The 24616-nt window shown below is 49.9% G+C and overlaps 1 pseudogene; it reads left to right on the top strand.

The window, feature by feature from the left end:
* Window positions 1-1796: 1796 nt before the first annotated feature.
* On the top strand, window positions 1797-17242 carry LOC123058856 (BTB/POZ and MATH domain-containing protein 1-like; annotated as a pseudogene).
* The last annotated feature ends 7374 nt before the right edge of the window (window positions 17243-24616 follow it).

Raw genomic sequence — 24616 nt, 5'->3', positions numbered from 1 at the left:
TCAAGAGTACCAATGAGATCCGCAACGGAAAACTCATGTCTCTTGTGTTTCAGGGAAGTAGCAAAACTGTTCCACGAAGGTGAAAGCTTGGCAATGATGCCTCCGGCAACAAATTTGTCCGGCAACACACACTTGAAGTACTCAAGTTCTTTTGCGAGCGACTGTATCTCATGAGCTTGCTGTACAACAGGGCGCTCATCAGTCATCTTGTAGTCATAGAATTGCTCCATGACGTACAACTCGCTGCCGGCGTCCGAGGCTCCAAACTTGGCCTCGAGCGCAGCCCACATGTCCTTGCCGTTGTCAAACGACATATACGAATCAACAATGGAGTCATCAAGAACACTCAGAAGAGCGCCTTTAAAGAGGGTATCGATCTTCTCAAAAGCTTCCAGCTGTGCTGGATTAAGATCGCCCTCAGGCTTGCCCTTGGTGGCATCATAGCAGCACATGGTTTGAAACCAGTAGACTGCTCTCGTGCGCCACCTTTTATATTGCGCCCCCTTAAAGGCAGGCGGCTTCAGATGCGCAGCAAAACCACTCGGAGTAAATTGCCTATAATCAGGTTTTTGGATTGTTGGAAATATGAGCAAATTACTACGAGATTTAATCCGAATAAACAGAAGATAAATCATGGCCACAGCAGCAGAGATTAAACTAATCATGCGAACTAGCATAGCAGATGAACATATCACATCTAGGGCACATACTAGAAGCATGAATTCTACCACGATCTCGAACAGGAAGGATAGAATCACATACGGTGCAGCGGGTGCAGCACCTCCGGTGTTTACGTTGTCGCCCATGTCGTCGAGGACGAGGTTGCCGAGGTCGAGGAAGAAGTCATCGTTCGCGAAGTCATCGCTGCAAGCAGTCGCGCGAGTGCGCTCCCCAAAAACCTGATCGCCCCTCTTCCGTACAGGATCACGAGAGGTGGGGTTCCGAAGGCCTGCTGTCCCTTCTCGCGGTGCACGCCGGAAGGAGGGATGGAGAAGACTTTCTTGGCGGCGCAATGATCTGGAACGGTGGTGAGAAACCATACAAAGCGGCAGCGGCTAGGGCAGACGTCTGCCTGACTATATAGTGCGGGCCAGGTAGGTCATGGGAGTAAACCCCACGTCCGAGTCGTCACGATCCAAAAGAATCGGAAACGGTTCAGTAATTAACGCTTCCGTTAATTATTAATTAATGACTCATTAATTTTCCCATGCTCAATCTCGCAACCCGCGCCGCGCCGCGCCGCGCCGCGCCGCGCCGCGCCGCGGCGAGCGAGGAGGAGGAGCGCGCGTGTAGGTCTCCTCTTCTCATGCTCATACAAGTGGTAGAAGAGCTCACCTTATAAAGAGGTGCAACTCTTTCTCAACTTCCGGGGTGGGACTAAACTTTAGCCTCACTCACTCCACTCATATGTGTGCATGAATGGGCCAAGAGAATTTCAGAATTTTAGTTCGGCTTTGGGCCAAAGGCCTACTAGCAAAATTCCAACATTCATCTCCCTGGGAAGTGGAGGCGATTGACTGCTCCAGTTCCGGCTCTCGAAGAGACGGAGACCAAACTGCTGCAGCTCCGTTTCCCAACTGCATTAATGCAGCCGTGTGAACGTGCTCTGAAATCACGCTGCCATAACTTGCACGCACCAGGAAGACGAGGGGGTACTCCTTTCTAATTCACCCTCTTTACGCTCCATTTCTTCCATATATAGCGACTGGTTGGAATGCCATTGCTAATCTCCTACGCCAATTCACTCCTCCGCACATACTCCATATCAGATTTCTGCCAAGTTCTGCCCATCTGCCATGTCATTTGCCGGCGTGTCTCTCGTCGGCGACGGCAAGGCCGTCGGCCACGCCATCGACATCCCCACTGCCAGTGGGTACCACCTGCTTGTGGTTAACCGCTACTCGCACACCAAAGCCACTGTATCCAATGGCACGAAGATCGTCTCTCTCCCTTTCATGATAGGAAGTCATCGTTGGCGCATCAGCTACTATCCTAATGGCGGCCGCTCAGGGAGCGCCGACTCAATATCTCTCTTTCTACGTCTTCTTGACGAAGATGTTGCAGAGGCTTTAAACATGCAGTCCATTTTTAGTTTTGTCGACGACCATGAGAAGCAAGATTCAGCATATATACGTGCAAGCAAGGCAGCTATCTTCTCAAGCTGTAAGAGATGTTGGGTTTACAAGAATTTCATGAAAAGAGACGTCCTTGAGAAATCAAAGCATCTAAAGGATGATTGTTTAACCATCCGATGTGACGTCGCCATTGCCACGACAGTTGATCTCTTCATCAAGGTACCGCCTTCTAGTATAAAACAGCATATTAGCGACCTCCTCCTGTCCAAGAAGGGCACAGACGTGACATTCATGGTGTGTGGTGAGAAGTTTGCTGCCCATCGATGCATGCTTGCAGCTCGATCTACAGTCTTCAAGGTGGAGCTGTTTGGATACATGAAGGAGCGCAAAATAGGAAGCGTCATAGATGTAGAAGATGTGGAGGCAAAAGTGTTTGGTGCCTTGCTTAACTTTATTTACACCGATTCACTGCCTGACATGGAGATAGACATGTCGGAGGATGAAGGAGAAGCCCAAGAAGCACCTGTGGTTGCAACACTTGCTTGCAGCGGCCGATAGATATGCTCTCCAAAGGCTGAAAGCACTTTGTGAAGAAAAGTTGTGCACTCACATAAACGTGAGCTCGGTGACGACTATTCTCACTCTAGCTGAGCAGCACAGCTGTTGTGGATTGAAGGAGGTTTGTTTTGAGTTCATAAAGACTCCGGCTAATTTGAAGGAGATAACGACTGCTGACGGCTTGGAGGAAATAACTAGAACCTGCCCATCTCTTCTAAAGGAGCTCATTGCTAAGTTCGCTTCCTAAAATCTATAAAAACGGTAAGTTTTTACTGTATTTTAAAAAATTACTGTTTTGACATCCACTCAAGATTTAATTCATCACTGTCTTAGAGTATGTTTAACTTCTGCGCCAAGCTTCTCGTGCGCTTCAAAGAACAACATGTTGCACTTTTGTTTCCTTGGCACCATTCAGTGTGACTTCATGTTGTGGCTGAAAGAACAATTTAACTGGATGCATCATGTGCGCTTTGGCCAAAAAGAAAAAGAACTGGATTTATCGTGCACATCATTCAGAGATTTTTGTTTCCCAATTCAAAGAAACAATGCAGTGTCTTGCGTTGTAATGTGCCTTTTCTTAATCAATTGTGACATGAATCTTCTTTTCTTTCCTTCAGGCGCGAACTCAGTTCGCATACAGTCATGTTGACGGGAGACCTAGACAGTCTAGCTTCATGATGATGCCCTCGAGTTATCAAAGATAACAGCACCAAACTTTCGCTAAAGGATGTTTAGGGTTTGTTCCTTTGTTCCTGTCTATAACATGTGCTCAAGAAGGTGTATTTTGGTCTAGAGGGAGATCAACTACTGTTTTTTTGAAAGGAGGTCATGTTGGAAATATGCCCTAGAGGCAATAATAAAAGGATTATTATTATATTTCCTTGTTCATGATAATTGTCTTTTATTCATGCTATAATTGTGTTATCCGGAAATCGTAATACATGTGTGAATACATAGACACCAACATGTCCCTAGTAAGCCTCTAGTTGACTAGCTCGTTGATCAATAGATAGTCATGGTTTCCTGACTATGGACATTGGATGTCATTGATAACGAGATCACATCATTAGGAGAATGATGTGATGGGCAAGACCCAATCCTAAACATAGCACAAGATCGTATAGTTCGTTTGCTAGAGTTTTTCCAATGTCAAGTATCTTTTCCTTAGACCATGAGATCGTGTAACTTCCGGATACCGTAGGAGTGCTTTGGGTGTACCAAACGTCACAACGTAACTGGGTGACTATAAAGGCATACTACGGGTATCTCCGAAAGTGTCTGTTGGGTTGACACGGATCAAGACTGGGATTTGTCACTCCGTATGACGGAGAGGTATCTCTGGGCCCACTCGGTAATGCATCATCATAATGATCTCAAAGTGACCAAGTGTCTGGTCACGGGATCATGCATTACGGTACGAGTAAAGTGACTTGCCGGTAACGAGATTGAACGAGGTATTGGGATACCGACGATCGAATCTCGGGTAAGTAACGTACCGATTGACAAAGGGAATTGTATACGGGGTTGCTTGAATCCTCGACATCGTGGTTCATCCGATGAGATCATCGAGGAGCATGTGGGAGCCAACATGGGTATCCAGATCCCGCTGTTGGTTATTGACTGGAGAGCCGTCTCGGTCATGTCTACATGTCTCCCGAACCCATAGGGTCTACACACTTAAGGTTCGGTGATGCTAGGGTTGTAGAGATATGAATATGCAGTAACCCGAAAGTTGTTCGGAGTCCCGGATGAGATCCCGGACGTCACGAGGAGTTCCAGAATGGTCCGGAGGTGAAGAACTATATATAGGAAGTGCAGTTTCGGCCATCGGGAGAGTTTCGGGGGTCACCGGTATTGTACCGAGACCACCGGAAGGGTCCCGGGGGTCCACCGGGTGGGGCCACTCATCCCGGAAGGCCCCATGGGCTGAAGTGGGGAGGGGAACCAGCCCATAGTGGGCTGGTGCGCCCCCTTTGGCCCACCCCATGCGCCTAGGGTTGGGAACCCTAGGGTGGGGGGGCGCCCCACCTGGCTTGGGGGGCACTCCACCCCTTGGCCGGCGCCCCCCTAGGAGATCCCATCTCCTAGGGCCGGCGCCCCCCTAGGGGAGCCTATATAAAGGGGGGAGGGAGGGGCAGCCGCACCCTTGACTCTTGGCGCCTCCCTCTCCCCTGCTACACCTCTCCCTCTCGCAGTAGAACGGCGAAGCCCTACTGCGGTGACTCCTGCATCCACCACCACGCCGTCGTGATGCTGGATCTTCATCAACCTCTCCTTCCCCCTTGCTGGATCAAGAAGGAGGAGACGTCACGCTGACCGTACATGTGTTGAACGCGGAGGTGCCGTCCGTTCGGCGCTAGGATCTCCGGTGATTTGGATCACGTCGAGTACGACTTCCTCATCCCCATTATTTGAACGCTTCCGCGCGTGATCTACAAAGGTATGTAGATGCAATCCGATCACTCGTTGCTAGATGAACTCATAGATGGATCTTGGTGAAACCGTAGGAAAATTTTTGTTTTCTGCAACGTTCCCCAACAGTGGCATCATGAGCTAGGTCTATGCGTAGTTCTTTTTGCACGAGTAGAACACAATTTGTTGTGGGCGTAGATGTTGTCAACTTTCTTGCCGCTACTAGTCTTATTTTGCTTCAACGGTATTGTGGGATGAAGCGGCCCGGACCAACCTTACACGTACGCTTACGTGAGACCGGTTCCACCGACTGACATGCACCAGTTGCATAAGGTGGCTGGCGGGTGTCTGTCTCTCCCACTTTAGTTGGAGCGGATTCGATGAAAAGGGTCCTTATGAAGGGTAAATAGAAGTTGACAAATCACGTTGTGGCTTTCACGTAGGTAAGAAAACGTTCTTGCTAGAACCCTATTGCAGCCATGTAAAACTTGCAACAACAATTAGAGGACGTCTAACTTGTTTTTGCAGCAAGTGTTTTGTGATGTGATATGGCCAAAGTTGTGATGAATGATGAATGATATATATGTGATGTATGAGATGTTCATGCTATTGTAATAGGAATACGACTTGCATGTCGATGAGTATGACAACCGAAAGGAGCCATAGGAGTTGTCTTTATTTTTTGTATGACCTGCGTGTCATTGAGAAACGCCATGTAAATTACTTTACTTTATTGCTAAACATGTTAGCCATAGTAGTAGAAGTAACAGTTGGCGAGCAACTTCATGGAGAAACGATAATGGAGATCATGGTGTCATGCCGGTGACAAGATGATCATGGAGCCCCAAGATGGAGATCAACGGAGCTATGTGATATTGGCCATATCATGTCACTATTATTATTTGATTGCATGTGATGTTTATCATGTTTTTGCATCTTGTTTACTTAGAACGACGGTAGTAAATAAGATGATCCCTCATAATAATTTCAAGAAAGTGTTCCCCCTAACTGTGCACCATTGCGACAGTTCGTTGTTTCGAAGCACCACGTGATGATCGGGTGTGATAGATTCCAATGTTCACATACAACGGGTGTAAGACAGATTTACACATGCAAACACTTAGGTTGACTTGACGAGCCTAGCATGTACAGACATGGCCTCGGAACACAGAAGACCGAAAGGTCGAGCATGAGTCGTATAGAAGATACGATCAACATGAAGATGTTCACCGATGTTGACTAGTCCGTCTCACGTGATGATCGGACACGGCCTAGTTAACTCAGATCATGTTATACTTAGATGACTGGAGGGATGTCTATCTAAGTGGGAGTTCATTGAATAATTTGATTAGATGAACTTAATTATCATGAACTTAGTCTAAAATCTTTACAACATGTATTGTAGATCAAATGGCCAACGTTGTCCTCAACTTCAACGCGTTCCTAGAGAAAACCAAGCTGAAAGACGATGGCAACAACTATACGGACTAGGTCCGGAACCTGAGGATCATCCTCATAGCTGCCAAGAAAGATTATGTCCTACAAGCACCGCTAGGTGAAGCACCTGCTCTCCCTGCAGAACAAGACGTTATGAACGCTTGGCAGACACGTACCGATGATTACTCCCTCGTTCAGTGCGGCATGCTTTACAGCTTAGAGCCGGGGCTCCAAAAGCGTTTTGAGAGACACGGAGCATATGAGATGTTCGAAGAGCTGAAAATGGTTTTTCAAGCTCATGCCCGGGTCGAGAGATATGAAGTCTCCTACAAGTTCTTGAGCTATAAGATGGAGGAAAACAGTTCTGTCAGTGAGCACATACTCACTATGTCTGGGTTACATAAGCGCTTGACTCAGCTGGGAGTTAATCTCCCGGATGACGCGGTCATTGACAGAATCCTTCAGTCGCTTCCACCGAGTTACAAGAGCTTTGTGATGAACTTCAATATGCAGGGGATGGAAAAGACCATTCCTGAAGTATTTGCAATGCTGAAATCAGCAGAGGTAGAAGTCAAAAAGGAACATCAAGTGTTGATGCTGAATAAAACCACTAAGTTCAAGAAGGGCAAGGGTAAGAGGAACTTCAAGAAGGACGGCAAGGGAGTTGCCGCGCCCGGTAAGCAAGCTGCCGGGAAGAAGCCAAAGAATGGACACAAGCCCGAGACTGAGTGTTTTTATTGCAAGGGAAGTGGTCACTGGAAGCGGAACTGCCCCAAATACTTAGCGGACAAGAAGGCCGGCATCACGAAAGGTATATGTGATATACATGTAATTAATGTGTACCTTACCAGTACTCGTAGTAGCTCCTGGGTATTTGATACCGGTGCGGTTGCTCACATTTGTAACTCAAAGCAGGAGCTGCGGAATAAGCAGAGACTGGTAAAGGACGAGGTGACGATGCGCATCGGGAATGGTTCCAAGGTCGATGTGATCGCCGTCGGCACGCTACCTCTACATTTACCTACGGGATTAGTTTTAAACCTCAATAATTGTTATTTAGTGCCAGCTTTGAGCATGAACATTGTATCAGGATCTCGTTTAATTCGAGATGGCTACTCATTTAAATCCGAGAATAATGGTTGTTCTATTTATATGAGAGATATGTTTTATGGTCATGCTCCGATGGTGAATGGTTTATTCTTAATGAATCTCGAGCGTAATGCTACACATATTCATAGTGTGAATACCAAAAGATATAAGGTTGATAATGATAGTCCCACATACTTGTGGCACTGCCACCTTGGTCACATAGGTGTCAAACGCATGAAGAAGCTCCATGCAGATGGACTTTTAGAGTCTCTTCATTACGAATCATTTGACACATGTGAACCATGCCTCATGGGTAAAATGACCAAGACTCCATTCTCAGGAACAATGGAGCGAGCAACCAACTTATTGGAAATCATACATACTGATGTGTGCGGTCCAATGAGTGTTGAGGCTCGCGGTGGCTATCGTTATGTTCTCACCCTCACTAATGACTTGAGTAGATATGGGTATGTCTATTTAATGAAACACAAGTCTGAGACCTTTGAAAAGTTCAAGGAATTTCAGAGTTAGGTTGAGAATCAACGTGACAGGAAAATCAAGTTCTTGCGATCAGATCGTGGAGGAGAATACTTGAGTCACGAGTTTGGCACACACTTAAGAAAATGTGGAATAGTTTCACAACTGACGCCGCCTGGAACACCTCAGCGTAATGGTGTGTCCGAACGTCGTAATCGCACTCTATTAGATATGGTGCGATCTATAATGTCTCTTACCGATTTACCGCTATCATTTTGGGCTATGCTTTAGAGACTGCCGCATTCACTTTAAATAGGGCTCCGTCGAAATCCGTTGAGACGACACTGTATGAATTATGGTTTGGGAAGAAACCTAAGCTGTCGTTTCTAAAAGTTTGGGGATGCGATGCTTATGTCAAGAAACTTCAACCTGAAAAGCTCGAACCCAAGTCGGAAAAATGCGTATTCATAGGATACCCTAAAGAAACTATTGGGTATACCTTCTACCTCAGATCCGAAGGCAAGATCTTTGTTGCCAAGAATGGATCCTTTCTAGAGAAGGAGTTTCTCTCGAAAGAAGTAAGTGGGAGGAAAGTAGAACTTGATGAAGTATTACCTCTTGAACTGGAAAATGGCACAACTCAAGAAAATGTTCCTGAGGTGCCTGCACCGACTAGAGAGGAAGTTAACGATGATGATCATGAAACTTTAGATCAAGTTTCTACTGAACTTCGTAGGTCCACAAGGACACGTTCCGCACCAGAGTGGTACGGCAACCCTGTCTTAGAAATCATGTTGTTAGACAACGGTGAACCTTCAAACTATGAAGTGATGGCGGGCCCGGATTCCGACAAATGGCTGGAAGCCATGAAATCCGAGATAGGATCCATGTATGAAAACGAAGTATGGACTTTGACTGACTTGCCCGTTGAGCGGCGAGCCATAGAAAATAAATGGATCTTTAAGAAGAAGACAGACGCGGATGGAAATGTGACCATCTATAAAGCTCGGCTTGTCGCTAAGGATTATCGACAAGTTCAAGGGGTTGACTACGATGAGACTTTCTCACCCGTAGCGAAGCTGAAGTCCGTCCGAATCATGTTAGCAATTGCCGCATTCTATGATTATGAGATATGGCAAATGGACGTCAAAACGGCATTCCTTAATGGTTTCCTTAAGGAAGAATTGTATATGATGCAGCCGAAAGGTTTTGTCGATCCTAAGAATGCTGACAAGGTGTGCAAGCTCCAACGCTCGATTTATGGGCTGGTGCAAGCATCTCAGAGTTGGAACATTCGCTTTGATGAGATGATCAAAGCGTTTGGGTTTATGCAGACTTATGGAGAAGCCCGCGTTTACAAGAAAGTGAGTGGGAGCTCTGTAGCATTTCTCGTATTATATGTAGATGACATACTTTTGATGGGAAATGATATAGAACTTTTGGACAACATTAAGGCCTACTTGAATAAGAGTTTTTCAATGAAGGACCTTGGAGAAGCTGCTTATATATTAGGCATCAAGATCTATAGAGATAGATCAAGACGCCTCATAGGTCTTTCACAAAGCACATACCTTGATAAGATATTGAAGAAGTTCAATATGGATCAGTCTAAGAAGGGGTTCTTGCCTGTGTTGCAAGGTGTGAAATTGAGCTTAGCTCAATGTCCGACCACGGCAGAAGATATAGAAGAGATGAGTGTCATCCCCTATGCCTCAGCCATAGGGTCTATTATGTATGCCATGCTGTGTACCAGACCTGATGTAACCCTTGCCGTAAGTTTGGTAGGTAGGTACCAAAGTAATCCCGGCAAGGAACACTGGACAGCAGTCAAGAATATCCTAAAGTACCTGAAAAGGACTAAGAACATGTTTCTCGTTTATGGAGGTGACGAAGAGCTTGTCGTAAAGGGTTACGTCGATGCTAGCTTCGACACAGATCTGGATGACTCTAAGTCACAAACCGGATACGTGTATATGTTGAATGGTGGAGCAGTAAGCTGGTGCAGCTGCAAGCAGATCGTCGTGGCGGGATCTACATGTGAAGCGGAGTACATGGCGGCCTCGGAGGCAGCGCATGAAGCAATTTGGGTGAAGGAGTTCATCACCGACCTAGGAGTCATACCCAATGCGTCGGGGCCGATCAAACTCTTCTGTGACAGCACTGGAGCTATTGCACTTGCCAAGGAGCCCAGGTTTCACAAGAAGACCAGACACATCAAGCGTCACTTCAATTCCATTCATGAAAATGTTCAAGATGGAGACATAGATATTTGTAAAGTACATACGGACCTGAATGTCGCAGATCCGTTGACTAAACCTCTCCCTAGGGCAAAACATGATCAACACCAGAACTCTATGGGTGTTCGATTCATCACAATGTAACTAGATTATTGACTCTAGTGCAAGTGGGAGACTGTTGGAAATATGCCCTAGAGGCAATAATAAAAGGATTATTATTATATTTCCTTGTTCGTGATAACTGTCTTTTATTCATGCTATAATTGTTTTATCCGGAAATCGTAATACATGTGTGAATACATAGACACAAACATGTTCCTAGTAAGCCTCTAGTTGACTAGCTCGTTGATCAATAGATAGTCATGGTTTCCTGACTATGGACATTGGATGTCATTGATAACGAGATCACATCATTAGGAGAATGATGTGATGGACAAGACCCAATCCTAAACATAGCACAAGATCGTATAGTTCGTTTGCTAGAGTTTTTCCAGTGTCAAGTATCTTTTCTTAGACCATGAGATCGTGTAACTCCCGGATACCGTAGGAGTGCTTTGGGTGTACCAAACATCACAACGTAACTGGGTGACTATAAAGGCATACTACGGGTATCTCCGAAAGTGTCTGTTGGGTTGACACGGATCAAGACTGGGATTTGTCACTCCGTATGACGGAGAGGTATCTCTTGTTGGAAATATGCCCTAGAGGCAATAATAAAAGGATTATTATTATATTTCCTTGTTCATGATAATTGTCTTTTATTCATGCTATAATTGTGTTATCCGGAAATCGTAATACATGTGTGAATACATAGACACCAACATGTCCCTAGTAAGCCTCTAGTTGACTAGCTCGTTAATCAACAGATAGTCATGGTTTCCTGGCTATGGACATTGGATGTCATTGATAACGAGATCACATCATTAGGAGAATGATGTGATGGACAAGACCCAATCCTAAACATAGCACAAGATTGTATAGTTCGTTTGCTAGAGTTTTTCCAATGTCAAGTATCTTTTCCTTAGACCATGAGATCGTGTAACTCCCGGATACCGTAGGAGTGCTTTGGGTGTACCAAACGTCACAACGTAACTGGGTGACTATAAAGGTATACTACGGGTATCTCCGAAAGTGTCTGTTGGGTTGACACGGATCAAGACTGGGATTTGTCACTCAGTATGACGGAGAGGTATCTTTGGGCCCACTCGGTAATGCATCATCATAATGAGCTCAAAGTGACCAAGTGTCTGGTCATGGGATCATGCATTACGGTACGAGTAAAGTGACTTGTTGGTAACGAGATTGAACGAGGTATTGGGATACCGACGATCGAATCTCGGGTAAGTAACGTACCAATTGACAAAGGGAATTGTATACAGGATTGCCTGAATCCTCGACATCGTGGTTCATCCGATGAGATCATCGAGGAGCATGTGGGAGCCAACATGGGTATCCAGATCCCGTTGTTGGTTATTGACCGGAGAACCGTCTCGGTCATGTCTACATGTCTCCCGAACCCGTAGGGTCTACACACTTAAGGTTCGGTGACGCTAGGGTTGTAGAGATATGAATATGCAGTAACCCAAAAGTTGTTCGGAGTCCCGGATGAGATCCCGGACGTCATGAGGAGTTCCGGAATGGTCCAGAGGTGAAGAATTATATATAGGAAGTGCAGTTTCGGCCATCGGGAGAGTTTCGGGGTCACCGGTATTGTACCGGGACCACCGGATGGGTCTCGGGGGTCCAACGGGTGGGGCCACCCATCCCGGAGGGCCCCATGGGCTGAAGTGGGGAGGGGAACCAGCCCATAGTGGGCTGGTGCGCCCCCCTTGGCCCACCCCCTGCGCCTAGGGTTCGAAACCCTAGGGTGGGGGGCGCCCCACTTGCCTTGGGGGGTACTCCAACCCCCCTGGCCGCCACCCCCCTTGGGAGATCTGATCTCCAAGGGCCGACGCCCCCCCAAGGGGGCCTATATAAAGGAGGGGAGGGAGGGGCAGCCGCACCCTTAAGCCTTGGCGCCTCCCTCTCTCCTGCTACACCTCTCCCTCTCGTAGAAGCTCGGCGAAGCCCTGCTGCGGTGACTGCTGCGTCCACCACCACGCCGTCGTGCTGCTGGATCTTCATCAACCTCTCCTTCCCCCTTGCTGGATCAAGAAGGAGGAGACGTCACGCTGACCGTACGTGTGTTGAACGCGGAGTTGCCGTCCGTTCGGTGCTAGGATCTCCGGTGATTTGGATCACGTCGAGTACGACTCCCTCATCCCCATTCTTTGAACGCTTCAGCTCGCGATCTACAAAGGTATGTAGATGCATCCGATCACTCGTTGCTAGATGAACTCATAGATGGATCTTGGTGAAACCGTAGGAAATTTTTTGTTTTCTGCAACGTTCCCCAACATCTCTAGGCCCACTCGGTAATGCATCATCATAATGAGCTCAAAGTGACCAAGTGTCTGGTCACGGGATCATGCATTACGGTACGAGTAAAGTGACTTGCCGGTAACGAGATTGAACGAGGTATTGGGATACCGACGATCGAATCTCGGGCAAGTAACGTACCGATTGACAAAGGGAATTGTATACGGGGTTGCTTGAATCCTCGACATCGTGGTTCATCCGATGAGATTCTCGAGGAGCATGTGGGAGCCAACATGGGTATCCAGATCCAGCTGTTGGTTATTGACCGGAGAGCCGTCTCGGTCATGTCTACATGTCTCCCGAACCCGTAGGGTCTACACACTTAAGGTTCGATGACGCTAGGGTTGTAGAGATATGAATATGCAGTAACCCCAAAGTTGTTCGGACTCCCGGATGAGGTCCCGGACGTCATGAGGAGTTCCGGAATGGTCCGGAGGTGAAGAATTATATATAGGAAGTGCAGTTTCGGCCATCGGGAGAGTTTCAGGGGTCACCGGTATTGTACCGGGACCACCGGAAGGGTCCCGGGGGGTCCACCGGGTGGGGTCACCCATCCCGGAGGGCCCCATGGGCTGAAATGGGGAGGGGAACCAGCCCATAGTGGTCTGGTATGCCCCCTTTGGCCCACCCCATGCGCCTAGGGTTGGGAACCCTAGGGTGGGGGGCGCCCCACCTGGCTTGGGGGGCACTCCACCCCTTGGCCGCTGCCCCCCCCTAGGAGATCCCATCTCCTAGGGCCGGCGCCCCCCTAGGGGAGCCTATATAAAGGGGGGGAGGGAGGGGCAGCCGCACCCTTGACTCTTGGCGCCTCCCTCTCCCCTGCTACACCTCTCCCTCTCGCAGTAGAACGGCGAAGCCTTGCTGCGGTGACTCCTGCATCCACCACCACGCCGTCGTGCTGCTGGATCTTCATCAACATCTCCTCCCCCCTTGCTGGATCAAGAAGGAGGAGACGTCACGCTGACCGTACATGTGTTGAACGCGGAGGTGCCGTCCGTTCGGCGCTAGGATCTCCGGTGATTTGGATCACTCGAGTATGACTTCCTCATCCCCGTTCTTTGAACGCTTCCGCTCGTGATCTACAAAGGTATGTAGATGCAATCCGATCACTCGTTGCTAGATGAACTCATAGATGGATCTTGGTGAAACCGTAGGAAATTTTTTGTTTTCTGCAACGTTCCCCAACAGGTCATCCCTCGGCCTCTGCATCAGAAAGATGCACGCGGCCAAGATCAACTGCTGTTATGTCTAAGGAATTCCAGGATGCACCACTACTATCAACTCATTTGATTTTGGTTAGGGGAGCATCATCCCGCGACACCGGGTAATCCCCGTTCCCCCCGCGTCGTCCGCTCTCGGGCGACTCAGGGGCGCAACTCTAGTCGCCCGCCGGTTCCCCGCCGCCCCTCCTCCTCCCCCGCCGCCGTCGGCAGTCGTCGTCGGGCTTGCCCGCGCGGCGGTAGGCGGCGGTGGGGCTTCCCCGCACGCCCGCCTCGGCCTCTGGAGACACCCCTCCCCGCATCAGAAGACGCCGCCGCCCGCTTCCTACCGTCTCTCTGCGGCGTTCGCCCCCTCCCGATCCGGTGCGGGGGCTTCGGCGCTGCCCATCAGATCAGGCCGGCTCGGCCCTGGATCGGGGCGCTCCTCTGATCCGGCGGTTGGTGAGACGGGGTTCGCCGGATCCGCCCGGATCTGGCCGGCGTGGCCCTGCCTCGTCCTTCCCGGCTTGGGTCGCGGTGTGGTGCTCCCTGGTGGCGGCGGTATGGGTCTTTCTTCATGGTTCAACGGGATGTGTGTGGTGGGTGGATGTCGGGGCAGCGGCCTCGGGTGGTGTGGATGGTGTTGCCTCTGCGGGCGACGGCCGTGGGTGCTGGTGGTCCGTGACTTCGGCCGCGCGGGCGACGAGGTCTCGGTGGACGTCTACTACAGTGGGTCGGGGTGCCCCGTCACCCGGCGTGCCTGCTTCGATGAAGTCGAACGCCTTCTTCGGCTGCGTGCGCTCCTCTGGCCAGGTCATTGGCCGAGTGGATGGGATGGGGGCGGGACCGGGGGAAACCCTTGGCCGTCGGCGGAGGCCACGACAATGGCGGCGCCTTTGCTGGGCGTCGGTTCCCTTCTTGGAGGCCTTGTCGAGGTCCTCTCCCATCTTTCACTGTGCTCTCCTTTTGGGCGAAAGCTCTAGTTCTCCTTGTGGGCGACGGCGTCGTACCCTTGTCGTGCTCCTTGAAGGCGTCGCCTCGGGTTCCCGGAAGCACGGTGGGCGCTTTGCGGTGCGTGTGAGGTGTTTGGCGGTGGCAATGTGTGCAATGTTTCATCTATTCTACCGCCGGTCTTCATCTTGTGGTAGCGCTCCTTCGGCTTGGAGATGGACTGGCATAGGTGGTGGTCGTCATTTGGCGTTATGGTGGCGTCGATGGCGGAGGAACCTGCCAAGCTTGGTACCTCAATCTGCTCTGAAGATGGACAAGTGGAAGATGGTGGCGACGACACATGTGAGTGCGTCGGACTGGATTGTGCCCCAGACCCGGTATGTGACTCGGTCGGGCTTCCAGCTTTAGATGTTAGGCTTAGGTGAGAGGACTGGGTATATGGCCCAGCTTGCACCCCTTCATCATATGGATAGGAGTAGCGGCATAGGTTGCCAAGATGGCGGATTCAGACATATTGTTGTACTACTTTGTAAGGTCCTCGAGAATAATCAATAAAATGGCCGCATGCATCTCCCAGATGCAGAGGCCGGGGGTCATCCTCCTTTTCTAAAAAAAAAATTTGAATTCGGTTAGAACAGTTCGGCAACTCAACAGCTTGTACTGCATCGGTTTCAGCATTCCTTGACTTGCCACTTTCAAATCCGATCGGTTACTCTGAACTGGACGATCAAGGTCAATTTTGGTGTCCGCCCGCTGCCGGAGCGCCGCGTGCCATCAAAAAAAGAAAAAAAGAACCTGTCCGTGTCCTGATTGAGAGCCTGCTAGTCAATAGTACTAGGGAACTACTAGTTTCCTTGTTAAAGTTGTTTGTGTACGCGTGTGTTAGTGCAGTTCATGCCCGTCACGGCTTCAAGTTAGAATCCTATTGTGTTATGGTGTTATATGTTGGCGTCTATATATACACAGAAATCATGATGTGAGTCAACCATTGACAGAAGCAAACAGTTTGGCAGAGGACCAAATCCTGTTCGTCCCGGGTGCGTCTGTCTCGTTCGTGAACTCTGACGAAATACTTGTACGAGCGTCGGCCGAGTTTCCACGACTTGGACGCACGAGGAAGACTCGAGCGGCAGTACTGACGTGTTCACCCACATAGTCCAGTTCATATTTCAGTTATATATATTCTGCTCATCTGCCATGTCATTTGCCGGCGTCTCTCTCGTCGGCGACGGCGAGGCCGTCGGCCACGCCATCAACGTCTCCGCGGCCAGCGGGTACCACCTGCTCGTGGTTAACCGCTACTCGCACATCAAAGCCACTACACCTATTGGCACGAAGGTCGTCTCTCTCCCATTTACGGTAGGAGGCCATCGTTGGCGCATCAGCTGCTATCCTAATGGGGACCGCCCAGAGTGTGCGGACTATGTATCTCTTTATTTTCGTCTTGATGAAAATGCCGTGGAGGGTCTAAAGGTACAGTTCGGATTTAGTTTCATCGACGAGCTTGAGAAGCAAGATTCAACATATATTCATGCAAAAAGGGCAGACAATTTCTCCAACTGTCATCCCTCTTGGGGTTACAAGAATTTCATGAAAAGAGACGCCCTTGAGAAATCAAAGCATCTACGAGATGATTGTTTCACCATCCGATGCGACGTCGCCATTGCTACGACAGTTGATCTCTTCATCAAGGTGCTGCCTTCTAGCATAAAACAGCATATCAGCGACCTCTTCCTCTCCAAGGAGGGCACGGACGTGACATTCATGGTGTCCGGTCAGAAGTTCGCTGCCCATCGATGCGTGCTTGCAGCTCGGTCTGTGGTTTTCAAGGCGGAGCTGCTTGGCTCCATGAAGGAGGGCACTGTAGCAAGTGTCGTAGATGTAGAAGACATGGAAGCAAAGGTGTTTAGGGCCTTGCTTGACTTTATTTACACCGACTCACTTCCCGAGATGGAGATAGACATGGGTGATGAGCAAGGAGAAGCCCAGGAAGCATTGTGGCTGCAACACTTGCTTGCAGCAGCGGATAAATATGATCTCCAAAGGCTCAATGGACTATGTGAAGAAAAGCTGTGCGAACACATAGATGTGAGCTCGGTGACGACTATTCTTACTCTAGCCGAGCAGCATAATTGTCACGGGTTGAAGGAGGTTTGCTTTGAATTCATCAAGACTCCCGCCAATTTGAAGGAGATAACGGTGATAGCGGCGGCTGACGGCTTGGAGGACATAACTAGAACCTGTCCTTCTCTTCTGAAGGAGCTCATTTCTAAGCTTGCTTCCTAAAATCTGAAAGAACGGTCAGTTTTCTGTGTATATTTCTGAAATATGTTATGCATGTTTCTAGGTTGTAGTTTTGTTTTCTTTGCAGCATTCTCCTTGGCTTCATGTTGTGCCACAAAAACATTTGTTCCCAAATTTAGAGAAGCAACACACTGTCATGTGTTGCACTGTTCTTTTTTTTTCAAAAAGGGAGACTTCCGGCCTCTGCGTCAGAACGATGCATACGGCCAACTTACTAAATAAATAAAAAGGTTCAACAAGGTCTTAAAGTCTCAAAACGAAAATAAAAGAGAGCTCACAAAGAGCTAAAAGGGCCAAAAGACAAACTAGCCATAAAAAGCCACAACCGGCTGGCATAAGAGAGATAGGTAAACTAATTGTCTATCCTATTACATGACCGCCACCCAAACCGGTTGAAGATATCCCGTGCTACCATCTCCCAGTGGATAGATCCAGTAACCAAACGCTCCCTGGCCTTCGTCGGAGTGAGTAGCGACCACATACGGATCAACGCAGTGGCTCGGAAAATAACCTGCAAAAAATGAATATTTGTTGTTCTGTTAAAAACCAAATCATTTCCGCAGTTCCAGACTGCCCACAATAAAGCACAGACTCCTACGCGAATATGTCTCGCTGTTTCGGACTCTATCCCGTTAAGCCACGTTCCAAATAACGTGTTGACAGAACTCAGTGGAGTAATATTAAATGCAATATGGACTGTCCGCCATAGAACTTTGTCTAACGGGCAATCAAGAAAAAGGTGTTTGATAGTTTCATCCCGATCATAGAAACTACACCTAGTAGGTCCTGTCCAATTACGCTTTGTCAAATTGTCCTTGGTTAATATAACTTGTTTATGGACAAACCACATAAACACTTTGATTTTCAAAGGAATTTTGACAACCCAAACACATTTGTAACTAGGAATCGAGCTTGAATTGATAACATCAACATACATTGATTTAACTGTAAACTCTCCAGACCTAGTAAGCTTCCAGCGTAGTTTATCGGGCTGTTGAGATAACTGAACCTCCATCAGTCTACTTACTAGATGTAGCCATTCTTCCCAATGATTGTCAACTAGTGTCCTTTTGAACTGAATATTAAGGGGGTTGGATTAAAGTACCGTTGCAATGAACGCCTCACGTTGTTGAACAATACGATATGGAGATATAGCTTAAAGTACCGTTGCACTGTTCTTTTCTTAATATAAGTTGTGACATGAAACCTTTCTTTTGTTTCTTTCAGGCGGCAACTCAGGTGGCCAAAAGTCACTTGTTTATTGAGGATCAAGTTTGGTGTGTGTTGGAATCACGCATCAAGAAACATCTTGATACTCATTTAAAAAAATTCTGAGGACCATGTTTATCTTGGTACTCATACTAAAATGGCCGTATGCATCCCTAGTTGGTGCAGAGGCCGGAAAGTGAAATTCTCTCCCATTTTTAAGACCAGCCACCGCCGGTGCCCCTTGCGGCCGGTGGCTGTCATCTCTAACCCCAACTCCTTGCCGACCTCGGCACACACGTTTGTACACGTTAGGGACATCCCTCGCACCCCTCGCGTCGCCTCCCCCCGGGCGACGCCAGGGGCCCCAACCCTAGCACCGCCAGCACCTCTCCCTCCACCCCCTCCTGTCGCCGCTGCCGCCGGCGTGGGTCGCGGTGGCGGCGGGCCCGGTGCCAAAGGTCCTGGGCGGGGGGAGGCGGCGGATCCCATTTGAGGCGGCGGGGGCGGCCCTTCTCATGAGATCCAACGGCGGCGGCTAGGATGGAGTATCCGGGCTGTGCGGCGGGGGCCCGAGCACCATCGCCGGCGGAGCGGCGGCCCTGCATGGACGGCGGCGGTGGCAGTGCCCCATCCGGCGAGGTGGGTTGTCCTGCTCGTGATGGTGACGACGGCTACTGCGGATCCAACGCCTCGTTTGGATGCGTCGCGGGGAGGCCTTTCGCTGACCGGCGGCGCGTGGAGGGACCGGTGAGGAGATGCAGGATCTCCGCCGGAGTACCGACGGCAACATACGTCTTTGTGGCGAGGTTCCGTTCGGTTCCAGCCAGCCACGAGGTCGGGAAGACGTGGTTTTCGATGAAAATCACGCCAGACTGTGGTCTTGGCGGACGATGGCGGCGTCTCAGACGTCGTTTCCTTCTGGAGGCATCGTCGTTGCAGGTCTCATCAACCTGATCGGGAAGTTCCGGGGGAAACCCTAGATCCGGGTCTACCGGATCGGACGATGATGGTGCTATCGGTATCGTTCTCCCTCATGGGGGCATCGTTTTGGAGCAAGTGCTGGTTGGAGGGGACAAGAGGAGGAGCGGTGTTTCATCTGCTGCATTGATGACGGCGGATCTCGGCGGCGCGGCGCAGTGGAGACTCGGCGCCTGATGAGCGGAGATGGACTCGCGCAGGAGGGTGACACTGCCTGGCGTTATGGTGGCGTCGGCGGCAGTTGGACCTGTAAGACTTAGGGTTTTGGGAAACTGCACGACACCCGTTAAGGGTGTGGCTATCTCATATATATAAGGGGTACACCAAGGTGTACGATACAATATACAAGACATATACAGAAGCTATATGTAAATACAGTCTAACACCCTCCCTCAATCTTAACTATGCCCTGAAGTACAAAGTATGTTAAGATTGCGCCTGCAGCCTACAAACTGAGGTTGTGGAAGAGGCTTCGTGAAAATGTCAGCAAGTTGATCTTTGGAGGAGATGAACTTGATGTGAAGTAGCTTCTGTGCAACATGTTCCCGTACAAAATGATAGTCAACTTCTATGTGCTTTGTCCGAGCATGAAACACTGGATTAGATGAGAGATATGTAGCTCCAATGTTATCACACCAAAGGACAGGCGGCTGAGTTTGAGGAACTCCCAACTCTCTCAATAAGGACTGTACCCATATGATCTCAGCTGTAGCATTTGCAACAGCTTTATATTCTGCTTCAGTGCTACTCCTGGACACTGTAGCTTGTTTGCGAGCAGCCCGGGCGATCAAGTTAGGACCAAAGAAGACAGCATGTCCCCCCGTGGATCGCCTGTCATCTGGATTACCAGCCCAGTCAGCATCTGAAAAAGCAGAAAGCGTAGGAGACGGTGCTGGCTGAAGGAGCAAACCATATGAGGCAGTAAAGCAAACATAACGAAGAATCCGCTTCACCGCTGTCCAATGAGAAGTCCGAGGAGCATGAAGAAATTGGCAGACACGATTGACTGCATATGAGAGATCTGGCCGAGTGATAGTTAAGTACTGCAGGCCACCAACAACGCTACGATACTCAGTGGCGTCATCAGAGGTGAGAGGATCTCCATCAAACGCAGACAGACGATCAGTAGCAGACATAGGAGTCATGACATGTTTGCATTTAAGCATACCTGCCCGTTGCAACAGGTCCATCGAATACTTATGCTGTGTGAGTGTCAAGCCAGCAGAAGAACGTGAAACTTCCAGCCCAAGGAAGTAATGCAACGTTCCTAAATCCTTCACCGCAAAATCTCCACTTAAGGAAGATATCAGACGGTCAGCAGCAGCATCCGAGGAGCTAATGAGGATGATGTCATCAACATATACCAGAAGATACATCATCACCTGAGGTCGATGCAGAAGGAAGAGCGAGGTGTCAGCAGTAGAGGGAACAAAACCAAGTGACCGAAGAACAGAGCCCAATCTGGCATGCCAAGCACGAGGAGCCTGCTTCAACCCATAGAGCGCCTTGACCAGGCGACACAGATGATGAGGACGAGCAGGATCAACAAAACCAGGGGGCTGACACATGTAAACCTCCTCATCCAGAACACCATGAAGAAAGGCATTCTGAACATCCAGCTGACGAAGAAACCAGCCCCGAGTAACAGCCAAGGACAACAGAAGTCGAATAGTTGTTGGTTTGATCACCGGACTGAACGTATCCTCATAGTCAAGACCATACCTTTGCTTGAACCCTTTCGCCACTAACCGTGCCTTATAGTGTTCAATAGAACCATCAGCATGCTTCTTAACCTTGAAGACCCACTTGGAATCAATGACATTGACACCAGAGACCGGAGGAACAAGCTGCCAAGTACCATTTGTCAACAATGCCTGATACTCTTGCTCCATAGCTTGACGCCAATGAGGAATCCCGAGAGCAACCTGGAAGTGACGCGGTTCAGCCGAAGGATCTTCCTTGACATGAGCAATACATGCCGCAAGCCAGGCGACCGTCCCATCTTTGCATTGCTTGGGACACACAATACCGGACCGACTGCGAGTATGTGGTCGAAGAGGAACGGCCGCAGGTGGTGCAACCAGTGGCAACGGCCCCGGCGATGAAGAAGTATCTGACGCAGCCGGTGACGATGCAGCGGCGACAGGCGAGGACGAGGCCGACCCTGGTGACAGACGCGACTGGAAGGGCGAGTCAGTCGGCTCAAGGCCAACCGAGGCACGGCAGCCCAGCCCAGGCGAGCTCACCGGCTCAGGAGAGGCCGGCCCAGATGGGAGCACCAGCTCGGAGGAGGCCGGCCCAGATGGAATCACTGGCTCGGGGGAGGCCGGTGCAGGGGAGACCAGCCCGGGCAAGGCCGGCCCAGGCGGAACCGACCCAACCTCAGAAGAGGCCGGCACGGACGGAGCCGACGCTGAGGCGCCTAGTCCAGGCATGCATGGCGCATGCACAAGGCCATTCGCCACGTCGGGTGCAGTTGATGGCTCCGGCTCCTCCAGCAACTCCAGGCGAACTCCACGACCCGTTCCTGCAGCATGATTAGGCAACAACGCAGGAGAATATGCAATATCAACAAATTGAGCAGGCAGTGGAGGGGTGGATTGCAAGGAGGAGGCTGGAGGGGTGGGAGTTATGGACAAAGACGAGAACGGGAATACACTCTCGTCAAACACAACATCACGCGAGATGTAGACACGGTTGGATGGAATATGAAGACACTTGTACCCTTTGTGAAGAGAGCTATACCCAAGAAATACACAAAGTTTGGACCGAAACTCGAGCTTGTGCTTATTATAAGGACAAAGATGAGGCCAGCATGCACAACCAAAAACTTTGACAAAAGTATAATCTGGAACCTCATTAAGCAATAGTTCAAGTGGTGTTTTCATCCCAAGGAGACGTGTAGGAAGCCTATTTATGAGAAAACAGGCAGTAGAAAAAGCATCACTCCAAAAATGAAAAGGTGCTGATGCATGAGCAAGTAAGGTGAGACCGGTTTCGACAATGTGACGATGCTTACGTTCAGCCGTGCCATTCTGCTGATGTGTATGAGGACAAGACACGCGATGCGAAATCCCAAGCTTATTAAAAAAGGAATTGAGGTTGTGATATTCACCCCCCCAATCTGACTGAACATGAATAATCTTATGCTTAAGAAGACGCTCAACATGAGCTTGAAATTGCAGGAACACATCAAACACATCGGATTTACGTTTGATAAGATAAAGCCAAGTGAACCGACTATAAGCATCAATAAAACTGACATAATAATTATGACCGCTCACAGAAGTTTGGGCATGCCCCCATACATCAGAATAAATAAGCTCAAGTGGAGTTTTGACGACACGACTCGAATCAGAAAACGAAAGCTGATGACTCTTGCCTTGTTGACAGGCATCACAGACTGTGGCAACATCTTTATTGGGCACAACGGGAAGACTATGACGATGAAGAACACTACGAACTATGGGAGTGGCAGGATGGCCGAGCCGTGCATGCCAATGAGTAGGCGACACACGGACACCAGTGAGTGCTCGAGGGGAAGAAGGCAGATCAAGTGCATATAATCCATCGCGCAGGCGACCTCTAAGCAGAACGTCCCTCGTGGCCCGATCCTTGATAAAAAAATAAAAAGGATAAAACTCAGTGAAAACATTGTTATCACGAGTAAGCTGAGGAACAGACAATAGGCTACGAGTAGCAGAAGGAACTCTAAGGACATTACGAAGATGGAGAGATTTCTGTTTATGAGTTAAAAGAGAGGCCTGACCAACATGTGATATGTGCATACCTGCTCCACTGGCGGTGTGAACCTGATCATTACCACGGTATGGTTCCTGAACAGAGAGTTTGCCCATCTCACCCATCAAATGATTCGTAGCGCCCGTGTCCATATACCATGTTGGATCAATGGGATATGATGTAGTGTGGCCTGCTTGACGAGCAGGCTCATGAGTGGCCAAGGCAGCTTGTTTCTCGTTGCCTTTGCCATTGTTGCCGACGCCGAGGAAGTCCTGTTGAAGCGGCGATGACAGCGGGAAGCAACATGACCTGGGATGTTGCACAGTTGACAAGGGAGCTGAACGCCACAAGAAGGGCAGCAGGCACACGAACGACCACCCCCGGTCGTGGGGAAAGGGGCTGCGGCAGGCGACCGCGGAGCCTGCAAAGTCAATGGTGCTGTTTTGCCCGCTGCAGTTGACTTGAAGGGCTTCCCTTTTCCACGAGTGGCAGCGTTGGCAGCCATGAAACTCGGATTGGTACGGCGGGACTTGATGCGCTGTTCCGTGGCAAGGAGGCAGGCGTAGAGCTCACGGGGTTCAAGTGGAGTATCACGGCCATTGATGTTCTCAGCAAGGTTATCATAGTCGTCATCCAGACTGTTCATGACGAAGGTGGTGAAGTCCTCTTTGCGAAGCGGTTGACCAATGGAGGCTAGAGTGTCTGCGAGACGCGTCATCTTGCCAAAGTAGTCGGTAATGCTGAGATCAAGAAGCTTGGTCTCTCCCAGCTCCGTACGAAGAGTGTGAGCACAAGCCTGCTGCTGAGATGCAAAGCTAGTGTGAAGGGCAGACCACGCCTCCTGGGATGTGGCAGTGAAGAGAACCAAGGAGGACACCACCTCGGTGAGCGACGACTGGATCGCCGAAAGTATGGCCTGATCCTGAGCCACCCACGCATGGTATGCCGGGTGATGTGGTGGAGGACACGGCAAGGAACCGTCGACGTAGCCCTCCAGATAGCGACTGCGGAGAAGTGGCAACACCTGTGCACGCCATGACAGATAATTGTCCGTCGTCAGCTTCACTGGGATCAGATGCACGAAGTAGAACGGCGTGCTGGCCACGGCATGATCAGCAGGAGGAGGCGCCGTGTAGTAGGTCATGTGAGATGATCCACCAGATGCAGCCATGGCCGGAGGATAGTAGCCGCCGTAGGGCAATGGCGGCGGCGAGGCCCTGTCCGACCCAGCGTTCGCGGCGACAGGTGAAGGCGCGTAGGGCGCGTAGTGCGCCGCTGCAACAGCGGCAGGAGATGCAGCCGCGGCGGGCGCGTAGGGCGGCGCCCCGTAGTGACCCGTTGATGAAGTAGCGGCCCCGTAGGGGCCGTAGGCTGCCGATCCAGCGGGGACGGGCACCGCCCCGTAAGGGCCTGCGAGCGGGAGTGGAGCAGCCCCATGGGGGGCGTAGGTGGCCGATCCCATCCACGGACCGGTGTACGAAGGATCCCCCAGGGTCGGCGGAGGCGCGGCCGGTGACGACGGCGGTGGCTG

Source organism: Triticum aestivum, chromosome 3A, assembly GCF_018294505.1.
Source record: "Triticum aestivum cultivar Chinese Spring chromosome 3A, IWGSC CS RefSeq v2.1, whole genome shotgun sequence".
NCBI lineage: Eukaryota > Viridiplantae > Streptophyta > Magnoliopsida > Poales > Poaceae > Triticum > Triticum aestivum.
This window is presented reverse-complemented; position numbering and strand designations above follow the sequence as displayed.